The sequence below is a fragment of the Pelophylax lessonae genome (genome assembly GCF_965119305.1).
Source record: "Pelophylax lessonae genome assembly, chromosome: 2".
NCBI lineage: Eukaryota > Metazoa > Chordata > Amphibia > Anura > Ranidae > Pelophylax > Pelophylax lessonae.
The window spans coordinates 731,182,449-731,194,477 of NC_138769.1; the positions used below are offsets into that span (position 1 = coordinate 731,182,449).

The following is a 12,029-nucleotide window of genomic DNA, read 5'->3' on the forward strand; positions in this document are numbered from 1 at the left end:
CTTGAGAAGGACAGGTGGTGGCCGGGGGCCTGGACAAAGGCGTGGAAGAATGTCAAGTCTTTATAGCCCGTCTGCCAGTTTCTGGGTGTGTGGCTTTTCTTTATATCCTTTGACGCCTCCTGGATTTTTAGAAGATCAGATTTTTGGAAAAAGGCTGCATGCATGGGATAAATGTTTAATTGTTCCTTAGCCTGATGGTGTGTTTAGGTGGAGGTTAGGGTTGCGTTTTACATAATTTAGTAGTTTACCGATAATAAAATTAGGTTTCTTTGCATACATTTCTATTTATATTATTTTTGGAAAAATACAGTTTTCTGTTATCTGCTGATGTAAGCTTATTTGTTTTACATTACCTGTATATTTTCTTATTTATTTTTTTGTATACATGTAAATATGTTTTTAACAACAAGCTGTATGTTTTCAAGATTTTAAACAAAAAAAATTTACATTCTAATGCTGGCCGTACAGAAGCCAAAAGATTGTTCGAAAATCTGTCATTTGGTCCGATCGTTCGTTTTTCGGCAAGTTAATGGACACAAATAGAAAATCGTTTTTAACTTTTCAGAGCCGAAAAATCGAAGGAACAGTTTTTTTAATCCGCCGACCGAACGATAAACGAACGATAAATTGAAAGGTTAATGTGTTTCTCGGCCGACCTGTTTGCACCGGGCATATGTGACAAGCTGAAGGAAAAATTGATTCATTTATGGCCACTAAATGATTTATCTATCGAAATTTGGTCATTACATGATGGCACGATTGTCTGCTCTCACTGCCGATTTTTCATTTTTTTTTTTTTTAATATGAGTTTGCCCGATATTTTCGGCTAGTGTATGGCCAGCATTAATGTCTCCCACAGTCACACACTCTTATTATACATTTATATAGCACTGACATATACCGCAGAGCTGTACACAGAACACTGAGCCAATCACATCAGTCTCTGTACCAGAGGAGCTTACACTCTAATGCCCCCCCCACAGTCACACACTATTATTATTATACATTTATATAGCTCTGACATATACCGCAGTGCTGTACAGAGATCACTGAGCCAATCACATCGGTCTCTGTACCAGAGGAGCTTACACTCTAATGCCCCCCCCCCCCATAGTCACACACTATTATTATTATACATTTATATAGCTCTGACTAGGGCTGAACGATAGTCGATGTGATATCGACTATCGTTCTGCGGGCGTGGGCGATATTCATATCGCCGAAGACACGATATTTACCATTAGGCAGGGAGGCAGGAAGAAGTCGGGACTCGGGGGGGAGGAGGAGGACTCACAGTGCTGGCAGCCGTCCCACACGTTCAGCGGTGAGCAGCGCGCCGTGAATAGCTGCACAGCTAACCAATCACGCGTGCCTGCACACCTGATTGGTTCCCTGTGCCGCTACTCATGCGATTGGTTCGCTGTGCCGCGCTCACCGCTCGGTCAACAGAACTAGCTCCAGGGCGGCAGAGGGAACGTGTGGGACAGATGTCATGTCGGGCTGTGTTCTTCTACCTCCTACCACAACTGTGAGTCCCGACTCTGCCTAATCCGACTTCTGCATTCCACCCAGAGAAATATCGCAATGTTCTTTTTTCCCCAATATCGTGCAGCCCTAGCTCTGACATATACCGCAGTGCAGTAGAGAACACTGGGCCAGTCACATCAGTCTCTGCACCACAAGAGCTTACTCTTTAATGTCCTCCCACAGTCACACACTATTATTATTATACATTTATATAGCTCTGACATAGACCGCAGTGCTGTACAGAGAACACTGAGCCAGTCACATCAGTCTCTGTACCAGAGGAGCTTACACTCTAATGTCCCCCCACAGTCACACACTATTATTATTATACATTTATATAGCTCTGACATATACCGCAGTGCTGTACAGAGAACACTGAGCCAATCACATCAGTCTCTGTACCAGAGGAGCTTACACTCTAATGTTCACCACAGTCACATCAGTCTCTGTACCAGAGGAGCTTACACTCTAATGTCCCCCCACAGTCACACACTATTATTATTATACATTTATATAGCTCTGACATATACAGTAGTGCAGTAGAGAACACTCTACGTCACGTCGGGGCTACACAAAAAAGTTGGCTATCCCTCCGGTTTATGTTTGGATTGTGGGAGGAGACTGGAGCCGCCGGTGGAAAGTCACATAGCCATGGGGAGAACATACAAACAACTCTGACAGAGTATCCATTGAAAAAAGCCCCAGCGCTGTGAACTAAGACTGCTAACTCCAGAGCTGCAAAGAAGCAGAAAACGCCTTGAGGGATGATTGTATATGTGCGGCAGGAATGGTGTGAACTGGGTTCCTTCCATCTCGGGGATATTTATAGTTGTAATTTCTCCTCTATTTAGCAATGCAGAAGCTGAAGTGTCATTTGTGATGTGATAGTGAGTGGGGAGAGAGACGTTTTTCCCGAAAATCTGCCCATAGATATGAGAGGAGTCTTGATTTCCGCCGGACTAGGCAATGATATACATGAGCCATCCACTCCTGGGGTAAAAGATGGGACCAGTGAATGGACAATGAGATCAGGTTCCTGTCCTGTTTTCCTGAGATGCTGCTGCCTCGGAAGCTCCCTGTCTGCTCCTTCCTCCATTATCTCGGAGGTATGCCCAGCCGAGATGAGCGTACATCAAATAAAAGAACTCAGATTGGACTGTCACTTGTATTAACTGGTTACCGACTGTCGCAAGTACATATACTGCGGCGGTCAGCCCCGTGCAGGCAAAGTGACGTATAGGTACGTCTCTCGCCTGCGAGCCAATAGGGGGCGAGCGCGCGCCGCCGGAGGTTCGCTACTGCCCCCGCGTTCGCTCTGATCCCCGCGCGTGTGACGGGCGGACCCGATGTCCGCCGGTCACTCGCGATCGTCAGTAACAGAGGGAGAAAGGCAGGCGGCTAATGTAAACACAGCCACCTGTCATTCTCCCCTGTGTAACAGCAGAGATCAAACGGTCCTGCTATGTAGGATCGTAGATCTCTGCTGTTACATGAAAAGCCACATCCCTGCACAGTAAGAATCACGCCCCTAGGGACACACTTAACCCCTCCTTCTCCAATAAAGTTAACCCCTTCCCTGCCAGTGTAATTTTTACAGTAACAGTGCATATGTATAGCACTGATTACTGTAGTAATGTCACTGGTACCCCCAAAAGTGTCAAAAATGTTAGTCAAGGGTACGATCTGTCCGCCGCAATGTCGCAGTCCCACAAAAAAAAAAAAAAAAAAATCGTAGATCGCCGCCATTACTCATAAAAAAAAAAAAAAAAAAAACAAACAATAAAAATGACAGAAATCTTTCCCTTAATTAGTAAACGCAATAACTTTTGCGCAAACCAATCAAAATACGCTTATTGTGATTTTTTTTTTTACCAAACATATGTAGCAGAAAACAAATTGGCCTAAAATGTTAAAAAATTTTGATTTTTAAATTTTTTTTTGGGAATTTCATATAAAAAATATGTGAAAAATATTGTTATTTTTGCAAAATTGTCGCTCTTTTTTTGTTTATAGCGCATGAGCAAAAAATCGTACAGGTGATCAAATACCACCAAAAGAAAGCTCTGTTTGTGGGAAAAAAAGGACGTCAATTTTATTTAGGTACAGCGTCGCACGACCGCGCAATTGTCCGAATGCCGAATCGCAAAAAAGGCCCTGGTCAGGAAGGGGGTAAAATCTTCCGGGGCTTAAGTGGTTAAAGGTTTGCTGAAACTCCATTGTTCAATGTAGTGTCCAACCACTGCCAAACCTATCTTTGCCTTGTGCCATAAATGTTGGGGTATCTTCCTGACATTCATAAGAACTGAACAATTTTCTTAATGAGTTACGAAATGTTTTCAACATTACAGAACAAGTCCAGTTGAATGTGAATAACTATAACTAGATAAATCACGACCTGGATAAATCAGAACCTTCACAGACAACATCAACCAAAGGTTGTCCTGTGAAGAGCTGGAAGTAAATGTCTATGGAACAGTGCGTTCACAGATATACAGCGGGGAAATAATTATTTGATCCCCTGCAGATTTTGAAAAGCTATCATTCTGAACTACGAGACCCTCACTTTCTAGCCTGGAAAGGGCTAGTCAACTCCTCTCTAAATTTTTTAATACCACCTACAAGCGCCTAACTTGCCCGGCTACGTTCAATAGTATTGAGCTGCTGGCTCGCCATGGTTTCATTCCAACACCTGAGTTCATCTACTGAACATGTGGTGCATATTTGTTGCTTGGATAAGCAAGTTCCAAGCCTGCTCCCCTTAGGTACATCCTCCTGAGACACATGGACTGCTCCTCTGTTGACTGATGGGGCAAAGAGGAATGGAAAACTCTGTAACTTACCTCTACAAACGTGGCCACAGAGCGGACACTTAAGTGGTTGTAAAGCCACTTATTGTTGGTGCTACAATCCCCTCTGTTATTATACACAATGTTAACAGGCGCTTGATCACATATCGAACCAAAAGTCCATAGAGTTAAAAGTCATTAATGGCAAGTATCGCCGTGAATAAGGAGCGCGTCTGCCCTCCCCCAGGCAGCAAGCATGCTCGGAAACGCGTCGCATGCAGATGACATCATCCAGGTTCGACTACCCACCAAGCCTCGCTGTCAAGCAAATACACCGAGCCTACTTCCTGGTTCAAACCTTGCCGTACAGGATTTCGGCTCCAGCAGGACGGATGTCCATGACCGGATGATGTACACTTCTCCACACTGGAACCTTGTTTTATGGGCATGAATATATGCTTGCTAACGTGAGTGCATAATTTTATTCATTAAACCTGTTGCATAAAGTCTACACTTAGAGGCGCCTCTGTTTGTCTTTGTTTTACCTCTGTTATTCTACTGTAGATGATTTGCCCCAATGTATTTGTTTTGTAAAGAAAATACAACACTAAATACCTTATTTTATAGCGCTGCTCAGCGCTCACATGACCGGTCGCGTCTCCCGATCGGACAGCAAAGCGGACGGGGGGGGGGGGGGTGGGCAAGAAGCCCCTGCTAACATCAGCCAGGAGGTGGAGAGGAGGAGAGAGGCGGCATGTCACATGAGCGCCGTGAGGCGCTATAAAATAAAGTATTTAGCGGCATATTTTTTTACAAAATGCATACACTGGGGCAAATCGTTTATTATAACAGAGGGGATTGTGTTACACAGTTACATAGTAGGTGAGGTTGAATAAAGACAATAGTCCATCCAGTTCAACCTGTGTAGGTGTGTGTAGCTGTAATCATCTCTCATAGCCCTGAATGTTCTGATCCTTGAGATGTAAGTCTAAGAGTCTTTTGAAAGCCACCATACTACCCGCAGAAACCACCTCTTGTGGTAGAGAATTCCACAATCTTGTAGCCCTAACAGTAAAGAACCCCCCATGTTGCCTGAGGTTAAAACGCTTCTCCTCTAATCGCATTGTATGCCCTTGAGTCCTCATGCAATCCCTTCGGCTGAATAGCTTTTTTTCTAAGCTGAGATCCCCATTGAGATATTTAAAAATTGCTATCATGTCCCCCCTCAGGCGTCTTTTCTCCAGTGAGAATAAATCAAGCGATTGCAGACGCTCTTCATAATTAAGGTCCTCCAATCCCCTAATTAGTTTAGTTGCCCTTCTCTGGACTCTCTCCAGCTCCAACACATCCCTCCTGAGGACTGGTGACCAGAACTGGACAGAATACTCCAGATGTGGTCGGACCAGAGTTTTATAAAGTGGAAGGATTATAGACTTATCTATTATAGAGTTTTATAAAGTGGAAGGATTATAGACTTATCTATTATAGAGTTTTATAAAGTGGAAGGATTATAGACTTATCTATTATAGAGTTTTATAAAGTGGAAGGATTATAGACTTATCTATTATAGAGTTTTATAAAGTGGAAGGATTATAGACTTAGTACCAACACTAAGTTAGGATACCAGCAGAAAGGGAGGGCCGGGGAGTGATTGGAGCTGACAGGCAGGGAGGGGAGAGGGTGGGGAAGAGGAGGACATAGGAGAGCTGCGGATGACGGAGGCAAGTAAACTGACCACAGATGGGCTCAGCAGCCAAAGAGCCAAATTACACAGCACAATCACTGAACAGTGATCCATTTTTTTTTATTTTTTAGGGTAACAAACGCTTTAAGGCCCCTTTCACACGGGCTTTCCGATCCGGTCCACCTATCAGTTTTTCAGGTGGACCTGATCGGATGCTCCATGTGCCAGCAGATGTCAGCGGAGACATCCCCACTGACACCCGCTGCTGTCCGATCCGATCCTGTCTGTGAAATCCAGACAGATGGAAACCCTATTTTCCATCCGTCTGAAGGATCAGATGAAAACGGACAGGCGGTCCAATCTCCCATAGAGGAGAGCGGGGCTCTGACAGCTCCGTCTCTGCAAAGTAAGCGGATACGGAGCTGTCATCCGCCTGCTCAGCGGGGATTGGCAAATCGATCCCCGCTGAGAAAAAACAGAGTTCGCCAAGCGCACCACTCGTTGGAAAGGACCCTAACTGCCTTCCAGCTACCTATTATGTTAGGGAAGCACGGTGGCTTGGTGGTAAGAACTTCTATATTCTGTTCCATCCCAGTCAGGACATTTTCTGCATGAAGTTTGCATGTTCTCCTGCACTTGTGTACTATGGTTTCCTTCACACTCCAAAGACATGCTGATAATTGGCTGCTGTCTACATTGGCCATGATTCCTTGGAGCTGAACGTCATCGCTCCCAGGAATCAATGGGCCTGCACCGGCCCCTCTTGTCACTTCCAGTGCGGGCACCTCATTCCCTGCTAAACAGCTTCTGGACATGCCCAGAAGCTGTGGAGGGATGACGCGCCTGCACCGGAAGTGACGAGCGGGGCCGGTGCAGGCGCATTCTGGGAGAAGAGGACACAGAAGAGGACGCGCTGGCTTCAGCTGCCCACACCTGAGATGGCAGCGCTGGAGAAGAAATTTTCAAGGTAAGTATTTCTTCTAAAAGGTAAGTGCGACCTGGGACAGTTCAGAGGCTATCCATTGTGGAATGTACTAACCCTGACTGTCCCGGGGGGATTTTTAGATAAAATTCACTCCCGAGGCCGGACCTCCGCTTTAATAAAAGACATTATTAGAAAAAAATAAAATAAAAAAATAAAGCCAGCGGTACGACATATATGAAATATTAATGAGATAAGCTAACAAGTAGAAGTTTTAGTACAGCTTTCCCTGCGGTAGCCGGCGTCACCCTGCACAATCTACCACCACCTAAAGTCTCTGGGCACCGAAGGAAAATGCAGAATGCTTTTATAAAGATTTAAATTGTTTAGGTTTTTTTTTTTTTTTTTTACACAAATAAATGGAATAAAATATTGCATACGATAATTTCTTGTTTATCTGTTTCTTGCCAGCAGTTGGCACGTCGGGCTCCTTTTAGGTTTGCCAGGCTAATCCTAACTGCTTCGCTGGCAAATAAAATTTACACACAGCTCAATGAGTACTGAGGAGCGATTCAACTCGAAGAAGAAAGGAATCTTTACTGAAAATGTCAAACAGTCTTCCACAAGACCTGGTCCTAGCAAACTCAGTCCCTTGCTTCAGAAAAGGTCTGGATGCATTTCTAATGTAAAAAAATAGAAACAGCAACTTATAGCGACATTAAAGCGTCATTTTTTGTTTAACATTTTTTTTTTTAAATTAAAAAAACAAGCATGTCATACTTACCTGCTCTGTGCATTAGTTTTGCACAGAACAGCCCCAATCCTCTTCTTCTGGGGTCCCCCCGTCGCCGCTCCAGGCTCCTCCTCTTCGGCAAGTGCCCCCATGGATAATCACTTTGACACAGAGCAGGCGGCTCGGCCTCGTTCCCTGATCGCTCAGCAAAGCGTTTGATTGACTATCAAACTTTCCAGGGAGGAGGGAGGCAGCGGCGAGAGCCGGCGTGTACATTGCTGGATCATACCACAGCTTAGGTAAGAATAAGGGGGGGCTGGGGGGATTCTGCAGTACAGAAGGATTTTCATCTTAATGCCTAAAATGCAATAAGGTGAAAAACCTTAAGGCTTTAGAACCACTTTAAATGTATTTAAAAATGATTTTTACATTAAAATTAAATTTAATTAAAATTTAAAATTTTTAAATTTAAATTTTAAAAATGAATTCAAATAAATACATTTAAACAGGAAGTTAAAAATTTCCATCCTTGTCCGTCAACTTTATTTTCACTTACCCTGGTTGAAGACCATAGAAAACGGACCGATTTAACTCCTAGATAATTCAACATTTCAAAAATGATAATCTTCCAATGAAATTCTACAGCTGTAAGACCAACATTATTTTTACTTCCAACAAAAGATTGAAGAATTATTTTTTCTGGACAAAAATGTTATAAAAAGGTTTTGAGGATGCAAACCTTGTTTATGGTTGAACTCGATGGACTTGCATCTGGATGGTTTCCAAGGCAGAAGTGAGTGCTTTAGAAGATCATCTAAACCAGGGGACTCCAAACTACAGCCTGGAAGACTTTATCGGAATGTAATTGGCAACTCCGAGGGGCGCTCTCCTGCAAAAGGGGGGGGGGGGGGTCTGAGGTGCACTCTCGTGTAAGGAGGGTTTCTGAGGGGAAACTCTCGTGTAAGGCGAGATTCTGAGGGGAAACTCTCGTGTAAGGCGAGATTCTGATGGGAAACTCTCGTGTAAGGCGAGATTCTGAGGGGAAACACTCGTGTAAGGCGAGATTCTAAGCGGAAACTCTCGTGTAAGGCGAGATTCTAAACGGAAACACACGTGTTTAAGCGAGATTCTGAGGGGAAACTCTCGTGTAAGGCGAGATTCTGAGTGGAAACTCTTGTGTAAGGCGAGATTCTGAGTGGAAACTCTTGTGTAAGGCGAGATTCTAAGCGGAAACTCTCGTGTAAGGCGAGATTCTGAGTGGAAACTCTTGTGTAAGGCGAGATTCTAAGCGGAAACTCTCGTGTAAGGCGAGATTCTAAGCGGAAACTCTCGTCTAAGGCGAGATTCTGAGCGGAAACTCTCGTGTAAGGCGAGATTCTGAGCGGAAACTCTCGTGTAAGGCGAGATTCTGAGGGGAAACTCTCGTGTAAGGCGAGATTCTGAGGGGAAACTCTCATGTAAGGCGAGATTCTGAGGGGAAACTCGTGTAAGGTGAGATTCTGAGGGGAAACTCGTGTAAGGTGAGATTCTGAGGGGAAACTCTCGTGTAAGGTGAGATTCTGAGGGCAAAATCTCGTGTAAGGTTAGATTCTGAGGGGAAACTCGTGTAAGGTGAGATTCTGAGGGGAAACTCGTGTAAGGTGAGATTCTGTGGGGAAACTCTCGTGTAAAGAGAAACTCTGAGGGAAACACTCATGTAAGGAGGGAGCTCCTACGGCACATCACCCTGAACGTGCCTGATCTCGTCAGGCAGGCTGTCTTGTGCCTTTTACTGAGGAGTCTGGCCACTGTACTACACAGGCCTGATTGGTGGAGAGCTGCAGAGATGGTTGTTCTCCTGGAAGGTTCTCCTCTCTCTACAGAGAAACGCTGGAGCTCTGTCAGAGTGACCATCAGGTTCTTGGTCACCTCCTAGACTAAGGCTCTTCCTTTCCCGATCGCTCAGTTTGGCTGGGCGGCCCGCTCTAGGAAGAGTCCTGGTGGTTCCAAACGTCTTCCGTTTGCAGATGATGGAGGCCACTGTGCTCATTGGGACCTTCAAAGCTGCAGAAATGTTTCTATACCCTTCCCCAGATCTGTGCCTCGATACAATTCCTGTCTTGGAGGTCTACAGACAATTCCTTGGACTTCATGGCTTGGTTTGTGCTCTGATATGCACTGTTACCTGTGGGACCTTATATAGACAGGTGTGTGCCTTTCTAAATCATGTCCAATCAACTAAATTAACCACAGGTGGACTCCAAGTTGTATAAACATCTCAAGGACGATCAGTGGAAAACAGGATGCACCTGAGCTCAATTTTGAGTGTCATGGCAAAGGCTGTGAATACTTATGTACATGGGATTTTTTAAATTTTAATACATTTGCAAAGATTTCAAACAAACTTCTTTGACATTATCATTATGGGGTATTGTTTGCAGTATTTTGAAGAAAATAATGAATTTAATCCATTTTGGAATAAGGCTGTAGCATAAAATGTGGAAAAAATTAAATGCGCAGAAAAGTATTCTCACGTTCTTGTTCCGCATATTTTTTAAATGGCCATTTGCGCACATTTGCACGCACGAGGCGTAAATTACTGACCAAAAAAAAAGCTGTACTGAGGTTTTTCAAGCTGCAGTGTGCCAGAAGCAGTGACATTTATTTATATTTTTAGAAGTTTTCTTTATGCCATCCTTTTTATTGGGGCCTTCCTAGTTAATATCTTTAGGGGAGAAAAAGGGTGCTGCACCCCGGTGATCTTTGATCTCTTCCATGTTGCTTAGGTAGATATTCACTTCTTAAATGTTGCCTACCCCTGCTATAGGCTAAAGCTGATGTTTTAAACCCCCCCCCCCCTCCATCAACCAAAGCAGAAGCCTGAATGGGGTCAGACTGAGGTACCTACCCACCCATCAATCTCACCCCTTGTTTTTCTTACACATTATAGAATGAAAATCCAAAGATATATGCAGTGTGCTTAATCAACGGGATCAGTATATGACACATTTTTACATTTCCACTTTCTTACATAAATAATGTTTATTGTTCAGCAATGTGACAGATTACCGTATATACTCGAGTGTAAGCCGACCCGAATATAAGCCGAGGCACCCAATTTTACCACAAAAAACGGTGAAAACGTATTGACGCGAGTATAAGCCTAGGGTGGGAAATGCAGCAGCTACTGGACCCAACTGAACCACCACGAGACCCAAAACAGGGGCTGCGGGCATGGTACAGGAGATGCAGGGCTGTGGGCATGGTACAGGAGATGGTACAGGCATGGCACAGGGGATGGTACAGGCATGGCACAGGAGATGGTACAGGCATGGCACAGGGAATGGTACAGGGGATGATACAGGCATGGCACAGGAGATGGTACAGGCATGGCACAGGAGATGGTACAGGCATGGCACAGGAGATGGTACAGGCATGGCACAGGAGATGGTACAGGCATGGCACAGGAGATGGTACAGGGGATGATACAGGCATGGCACAGGAGATGGTACAGGGGATGATACAGGCATGGCACAGGAGATGGTACAGGCATGGCACAGGGGGTGGTACAGGCATGGCACAGGGGGTGGTACAGGGGATGATACAGGCATGGCACAGGAGATGGTACATGCATGGCACAGGAGATGGTACAGGGGATGATACAGGCATGGCACAGGAGATGGTACAGGGGATGATACAGGCATGGCACAGGAGATGGTACAGGGGATGATACAGGCATGGCACAGGAGATGGTACAGGGGATGATACAGGCATGGCACAGGAGATGGTACAGGCATGGCACAGGAGATGGTACAGGCATGGCACAGGAGATGGTACAGGCATGGCACAGGAGATGGTACAGGCATGGCACAGGAGATGGTACAGGAGATGCAGTGCTGCAGGCATGGTACAAGAGAATCTCCTGTACACTACCCGCAGCACTGCATCTCCTGAGGAAATGCAGGGGCTGTGGAGGAGTGTCACTTACCTTTTGGTGAGGCGCCTTACATTTAAAAATGGCGCCAACACGTCACCGCGCATGCGCCGTCTGCCCGGGAGAAGCCGAACGTGTACGGGCTTTCCCGAATGGCGGCAGCGGCGCATGCGCACTGACCGGTGAACAGGTAAGTGAGACCGTGACTCGAGTTTAAGCTGAGGGGGGCTTTTTCAGCATAAAAAAAATGCTGAAAGAAATCGGCTTATACTCGAGTACATATGTATTACAAAAATTAAAATTTGACACATCCAAAACAAAAAACAGGTCCATGGATAGGAAAAAGCCCAAAAAAATGAAAGTGAACAAGATTCAGATTTGTTCTGGAAAACCACTATGTGCTATGGGCAACACAGACAGTTCTTATTTAGGCAAATACAGGTGACAGTGGCTTCCAGGCTCAA

General features: G+C 45.0%; 1 protein-coding gene across 3 annotated transcripts in view; it reads right to left on the bottom strand.

The window, feature by feature from the left end:
- The window catches only part of ARFIP2 (ARF interacting protein 2), a 142,597-nt gene that overhangs the window by 60,314 nt on the left and 70,254 nt on the right, over window positions 1-12,029 (bottom strand). The window lies entirely within an intron of this gene.